Consider the following 7,699-nt stretch of genomic DNA (forward strand, 5'->3'; position numbering starts at 1 on the left):
CATGCATTTAAACACTCTAACTTTGACACTAAACGTGTAGATAAACAGTGCTGCTGTTTCTATTTGAATTTCAGACAACTGTGAGAACTGAGATACATACATACATAAAGGTACTGGCACTCGGTTCAAGGTTAAACCTCCACTCCAGACAAAGGTGAAGTCATTGGCTGTCAAGTGACCAACCAATGGAACAAATGTTTGGTTTTGGTGAAGCGCTTCAGTTGAGTTTAACCGCACTGTGTTGCCTGTAGTCACACCATGCAGAAGTTTGTAAAATTTTATGTCTGTGTGATGCAGACTCGGAAACGTTCGAGTGATGATCCATTTGCAGCTTTATTTAAACAGGCAGCGAGCAATCATAAAACAGAGAAAAACATTTCAAGATCAAACAAACAAAGAAATGACAATATACTCAGCATTGCCACCCAAGAACAAAACTAATAAACAGGTGCTGTGTAATCAGGATTGTGGGAGTTTTTTATAGACTTCACTGGAGTAAGAAGTGTAACTAGTGTCCCAAATACTTATGATATTACTCTGTAAAAGAGTATAGCACATGATAAGCACATGATAACATTTTATAGAGTCACAAAGGTGCTGTTTACTTGCTGAATATTTTCCACCTCAGTGAACTGAAAGAGTAACAAGAAAACAATATTAAACATCCAGCTTAATATTTACACTAAGCACTAAGATTTACACTGCTGCTCAAAAGTTTGGCATCAGTAAGATTTTTAATGTTTTTTAAGGGAGTCTCTTCTGCTCATCAAGGCTGTATTTATTTGATTAAAAATACAGGAAAATACTGTAATATTGTGAAATCGTACTGCAGTTTCTAATATTGGTCTTCTATTTGAATATACTTTAAAATATAATTTATTTCTGTGACGCAGCGTTGAATTTTCGGCATCATTACTGCAATCTTCAGTGTCACATGATCCTTCAGAAATCATTCTAATATGCTGATTTATTATGAGTGTTGAAACTGTTGTGCTGCTTCATATTGTTTTTTGGAACTTGATACTTTTTTCTTTGATTCTTTGATGAATTCAAAGTTAAAAAGAGCAGCATTTGTTCAAAATAGGAATATTTTGATAAAAGTATTAATTAAAAAAAAAAAAAAGAAAGAAAAAAAATTACTGACCCCAAACATTTGAATAGCATATATTGTAACACAAAATTTCTTTTTTAAAATAAATGCTGTTCTTTTTAACTTTTTATTAATCAGAGAACCCTAAAAAAATATCACAGGTCCCCCAAAAATATGAAGCAGCACAACGGCTTCCAACATTGATTATAAATCAGCATTTTAGAATGATTTCTGAAGGATCATGTGACACTGAAGACTGGAGTAATGATGCTGAAAATTCAGCTTTGATCACAGAAATAAATTATATTTTAAAGTATATTAAAATAGAAAACTGTTATTTTAAATTGCAATAATATTTCAGAAAATAACAGTTTTTTTTTCTGTCAAATCAAATAGATACAGCCTTGATGAGCAGAAGAAAAAACCCATTTAAGCCCACCAGCAACTATAGCTGCCGCAGTTTATAGTTGTCATTTTCCATTTGTAAGTAATTTTCTAGATGTTTTCCATGTTTGATGTCTCAATGACATGCAAGCTAACAACCAAATAAAGGATTTCAAGGGGGAAAAAAAGGTATTCACTTCCTTCCTGTCACATGAGGCTGTCAACTTCCTACTCCTATTTTCAGGAAGCATGGCAAAGGTGTACAGTGCCCTCCACTAATATTGGTACCATTGGTAAATTTGAACAAAGGCAGCTGTGAAAATAAATTTGCATTGTTTATGTTTTTGAGCTTTCATTCAAAAAATTCACAAAAAAATGAAGTAAAACAATTGAAAGTTGCGAGAAAATCTCATGATGAATTTTTTTTTTTTTTTTTCTCCAATGCATGTTGGACACAATTATTGGCACCCCTAGAAATTCTTATGAGTAAAATATCTCTGAAGTATATTCCCATTCATATTTACATTTTTAAGCACACCTGGGTGACTGGGAGCATAAAATTGTCCAGCCATGACTTCCTGTTCCACAGGATTATAAATGCCAACTGATAAAAAAATCTAAACCTGACTGCTTCTGTTAGAAATCTTATAATGGGCAGTGGTTGGATCTTCCATCAGGACAATAATCCAAAACAAACATCAAAATCAACACAAAAATGTTTCACTGGGCACAAAATGAAGCTTCTGCCATGGTCGTCCAAGTACTCTGACCTGAACCCTATAGAAAATGAGTAGGTGAACTGAAGAGAAGAAGCACCAACATGGAGCTGGGAATCTGAAGGATCTGGAGAGAATGGTCTCTGATCTCTTCTCAGGTGTTCTCCAAACTCTTCAGGCATTATAGGAGAAAACTCAGAGCTGTTATCTTGCATCAGAAATAAAGGTACAAAAGCTGTCACTGGGGCGGTACCTTTTCAAAAGGTGCACTTTTGTACCTATTAGGTTCAAATATGTACACTTTAAGTACTAATATGTACCTTTAAGGTACCAAAATGGACCCTTTAGGTACAAACATGTACCTTTTGAAAAGGTACCGCCCTAGTGACAGCTTTTGTACCTTTATTTCTGAGAGCGTGGGAAAAGGACGATGCAATAATTGGGTGCCAATAATTGTGGCCAACATGAACTAGAGAAAGCATTTATTTCACAAAGAGACCCCCCCCCCACACACACACACTTTCAGTTGTTTTACTTCAGTGATAGGTTAGAATTTTGTGAATTTTTTTAATGAAAGATCAAAAGAATAAACAATGCAGATTTATTTTCACAGCTGCCTTTGCTTATATTTACCAAGGGTGCCAATATTATTGGAGGGCACTGTACATATTTATGTATTTTTATATATTTATTTTCAGTTAAATTTTTGATACACAATGCCCCGTTGGGGCAACTTAATGGCTGCACTTTGTTCTGCACTATGTTCCACCACTTTAAGACAAATGGATTTGTTGTTTGTTGTGTATTCATATTCAAGAGATTATAAGATAGATGCAGCTTTTTTGGGTTTGCATCGAATGTTCTTCTACTTTTATACATAATAAATTTGTTCATGAATAAAGATTGATCTGTTGAAAGCAGTTATTTTGAGTTAGAAGCCAAATTTTCTCCTCCTATTCAAATTTGACATTGAAGGGGTGCATACGACATATTTGCCCACCAGCAACTATAGTTGCCGCACATTCAAATATGATTTTCAAGAAGAAAAAAAAAAAACATGGGGAAAATAAATGCAGAACATGTTCACATAGGACACTATTAACACGACTATATGCATGAAACCATTCAGAAAAATTTGGGCACAAATGGGTTAAAAAACATTAAAAAGCTTACTGATCACAAACTTTTGAACGGCAGTGTAAATGAATCAAAATAACATCAAAATCCTTAATAATTAAAAACTTACAGTAATGACATTTAGCAATAAATAAATAAAGATATTCATTCACTTACCTTACAATTGAAGCAATTGGTTTGGTTCTTATGGTTGATAGATAACTCGTGTTTGCAGATCAGTATTATGAATATGTTTTTCCAACTGTTCTGCTTTTCCAGCAGCAAAAACTACGAATGAAACAGAGAATTCAGATTTAATATTTACTAACGGTTATATATATATTTTTTAAATGCTACAAATATATACCAAGTAATTAAAAACTGTCACCTGTCTATGGAAAAGAGCATTGTAATATTTTTTACACTATTGTGTATTAAAATTTGATATTTTTTAGAACAATAAGAAAATTAAATCACCGATCACCACAATGATCAGAAGCCCGTTTGTCAGAGCAGATATGATAATAATAATCATCTGCCATTGTGTTTGATTCTGATCAATGAACTCCACTTCTGTGTGATTGTGACACTCAGTTAGTTGAACTGATTCTGTAAAGAAAATGTCCAGAGTTACAGTAACAACTGTTAGTCTTTACTGGAGTACAATGACTGCAGTTTAATATCTACAAAACAGGCCTCTCTGTCTGGAACAAACAGAAAGAGGGATATCTATGATAAAGTGTATAAAAAATTGAGGTAATGAATAACAAATAATAAAAAGGTAAATAAACACATTGATCATCAATGTCTTAATCACTACAGAAGTAAATGAACTCACCATTGAAGTATATTCTGGTGCTGTTGCTGAGTTTTGGAGGTGTTTCTGTGTTCATACAGTAATAAACTCCTAATTCATCAGCAGTCACATTATTAATAACCAGACGATGTTTAAATTGCACTGAATATTTCTTTCTGAATGATTTATTATGATAAAAAGGTGATTTTGGTGTTGGGAATGATCGTAGAATCACTGTTGGAGGATCTGCTGTTTTCAGTAAAATCCAATAAACATCATTTTCATCAAGATCACAGTTTATGCTCACATTTGATCCCAAATCAGTCAGTAGATCTGTCACTGCATACTGACAACAGATTAATACATCTAAAAGATTAAAAAATAATAAATAAAAAGATAAGCATTATAGATAAACATGTGTCATGTTAGGTGTGAAACATAACAAATACTATTCCAAGTTTATAAAGCATGTAAACATATTGATATCATGTAATAAACTTACAGAACTGAAGCTGAATGATCCTCATGTTGTTGCTGTGATTAAAACACTTTCCTATCCACACAGCAGTTAAAATGACATCACTTCAGCTCGGAAGCAAAGCAGGAAGAAAGAAAACCATATCAAACAGAGGAAGTCAAGTTTGTTCTGGCCACATACTTTTTTCTACACCCAATCAATGGGGTCAATCTATTTTTTTTTTTTTTCTAATGAAACATCACCATTATTACATTAACTTTTTAATTTACTTTAATCTTTGATATGATTGACTGATGGATGTGAACACAAAGCTTTTGGGTTGATTCTGTGGAGGAGAGTCTCAGGAGGCATGCTAAACAAGGTCTTCAGACTCATAACTTCTAGGCAAGTGTGTTGAAGCTGGTTGGAGCTAAACTCTGCAGGATGTTGGCCCTCCAGGAGCAGGATTGGACACTCCTGCTGTAGAGTTTGGACCTGTTCAAATACCCACACTTGCAGTCTGAGGCGTCATGCCCATTCAAAGTGAGGGGGCACGTGCCCCCTCAGATTTCTGAGCCAAGTGGATTTTGAATGCAGCTTCCAAAAGACAAAAAAATGCAGAATAATATTTTCTATATTTAATACAGTCACACCGGTGTGATTAGATCGTTCAGTGCGCAGCATCGCAGCATCAGCTGCGCTCTCTCAGGCGCTGAGACAGAGAGAGATGTGTTTGTACAGCGCTGCATTATAACCAATCACACACGATTCTGTTGAGCTTATGAATGCAATGACCAATCAGAGACGTTCAGATGAATCATCACTGAAACGCGGTGCTTTGTTCACTTGATCGCTTACGAATGTAATATTCATTTCACGGTGTAAACAGCTTCAGTTTTTGAGAGTGCCTGAACTCTGGCTAGTCTGAATGAAAATCTTATTTGATAATGTAATGTTCTTTAGCCTTCTCTCTGTAAAATAAAAGTGTTATAATTAGTATAACTTAGAATAGGGCCAATTGTTATTAAATTCACATTAAATACAAAGTCAGTCGTATTAAAAACATTTTATGGCATGACACCCATATCTGGTACTTAAGTAAAAAGTCGGGGTTTTATGTGTAGTTAATAGATTACACTATTTGTCTACTTTGCCTATCACCATTTATTGATCAAATAACAATCTATATAGGCCTAGGTGCAAAACGCATTTACTTACACATATTTGAGAATCGAGATATTTCCTAATATAGTTAACACGTTTGGAAATATTTTGAATTAAAAGGAAAATAAAAATCACTTTCACTGACTTTTTCATTAACTGTTCCCATCTGGTGGAATGACCAACTCAATCCGAGCAGCTGAATCCTTACCCATCTTCAAGAAACGGCTAAAAACTCATCTCTTCCATCTTTATTTGACCCTCTACCTCTAGCACTCTCTATTCTAATTTTATTTTATCTATCTGTCTTCTTTTTATTTAAAAAAAAAAACACACATTTGACCCTCTATCAATTGCATATTTATTCTCTAACTGCTAGCTTTTTCTTGTAAAACTAACACTAGGTTTCTTTTTTCTATATTCTATCTACTCATTTTCTTTAAAAATAAAAAATATAAAAGTATGTGTACTGCGTTAGGCTTACCAAGACATGTAATAGCACTTGCATGTTGTTGTTCTTTTGTTGGTTTTGATTGCTTCTAATGTCCTCATTTGTAAGTCGCTTTGGATAAAAGCGTCTGTTAAATGACTAAATGTAAATGTAAAAATAAAACATGAGCCTATATCAGTTATACAGTGCTATCGTTTCACATGACACACATGACCCCCCCACCCACGTGCCCCCTCAAAAATCATGAGTGCATGACGCCCCTGCTTGCAGTCACTGGAAGGAGCCAAGGGGAAGTTGGTGGTCCAGAGACCAGCCTGGATGAAGGCCCACGACGGGGTCACAGGAGGGAGGAGCTGGAGGTCTAGGAGGAGGAGCCAGGGAGACAACCAGCTGACAAGGTGGAGCAGATGGAGAGCCAGGGTGACACCAGATGTCCAGAGGGCCGAGGCAGAGTTGAAGAAGGAAAGAGGAGTCTGACAGAGCCAGAGGGATGGAGGGACGAGGCAAAGTCAGAGGAGTGGAATTCCATTGTGGAGGCAGGTCAACGACTTACCAAGGTGGAACCAGAGGGATGACTGTCCATGGATGAGACGAGGGAGCATGAAGCCAAGGTGGAATTGATGGGTCAGAGGGCCGAGGTGGAGTCTCAGGGCTCAGAGGCTAGTGGAGGAAACTGGAGATCTGCATGCCTAGGCGGAGCTGGTGACTGGAAGGTCCAAGATGGATCCACACAACAGGGTGGTTCAGACTGAGGATGAGCCAAGGGACTGACAGGAGCCAGAAGAGGCGAGACCGATTCTGGAAGAGGATGTGGGAGAGTGAAGCTGGGTGGGAACTCAGGAGACGCAGGAGATTCAGGAGACACAAGGCTGGGCGGAATCAGTGGAGACAACAAGGGATCAAACTCGTCCAAAATATTAGTTAATGTTGCATAGGCCAGCAGCAGCTTGCCCTCAGTGGTGTGAGTGTGGGCAGGGCTGCCCTCTTACTCCACTAACAATCCCACAGCGTCATGAGTTGTTGCCGGCTCACTCACCTTTTCAGGACACAGGACAACAGCACCAGTGCGCTCACCACACACCAGCTACAGGTGGAGAGGAGAGAGAGTCATAGAGCCAATTCAGTGGACGGGGATTCTTAGGAGGCCATGATTGATAAGGGCCAGTGAAGGGAATCTGGCCAAGACACCGGGGTTACACCCCTACTCTTTACAAGAAGTGCCATGGGATTTTTAATGACCACAGAGAGACAGGACCTCGGTTTAACATCTCATCCGAAAGACAGTGCTTTTTGCCAGTATAGTGTCTATACTATACTATACTATACTGGGGCATTAGGACCCACACAGACTACAAGGTGAGCACCCCCTGCTGACCTCACAAACACCTCTTCCAACAGCAACCTAGTTTTCCCAGGAGGTCTCCCATCCAGGTACTGACCAGGATCAACCCTGCTTAGCTTCAGTGGGCAACCAGTCTTGGGCTGCAGGGTGATATGGCTGTGGCAGTTTGATCAGGGTTGGAGCTAA

At 37.4% G+C, this 7,699-nt stretch overlaps 1 long non-coding RNA gene across 1 annotated transcript; it reads right to left on the reverse strand.

The window, feature by feature from the left end:
• Positions 1–472: 472 nt before the first annotated feature.
• On the reverse strand, positions 473–3,894 carry LOC131529838 (uncharacterized). The gene is made up of 3 exons (XR_009268233.1): positions 3,784–3,894; positions 3,484–3,594; positions 473–632 (listed from the first exon to the last, which is right to left on the reverse strand). It is a non-coding gene; the product is annotated as an uncharacterized LOC131529838 (long non-coding RNA).
• Between the last annotated feature and the right edge of the window lie 3,805 nt (positions 3,895–7,699).

This window comes from Onychostoma macrolepis, chromosome 22, assembly GCF_012432095.1.
Source record: "Onychostoma macrolepis isolate SWU-2019 chromosome 22, ASM1243209v1, whole genome shotgun sequence".
Classification (NCBI taxonomy): domain Eukaryota; kingdom Metazoa; phylum Chordata; class Actinopteri; order Cypriniformes; family Cyprinidae; genus Onychostoma; species Onychostoma macrolepis.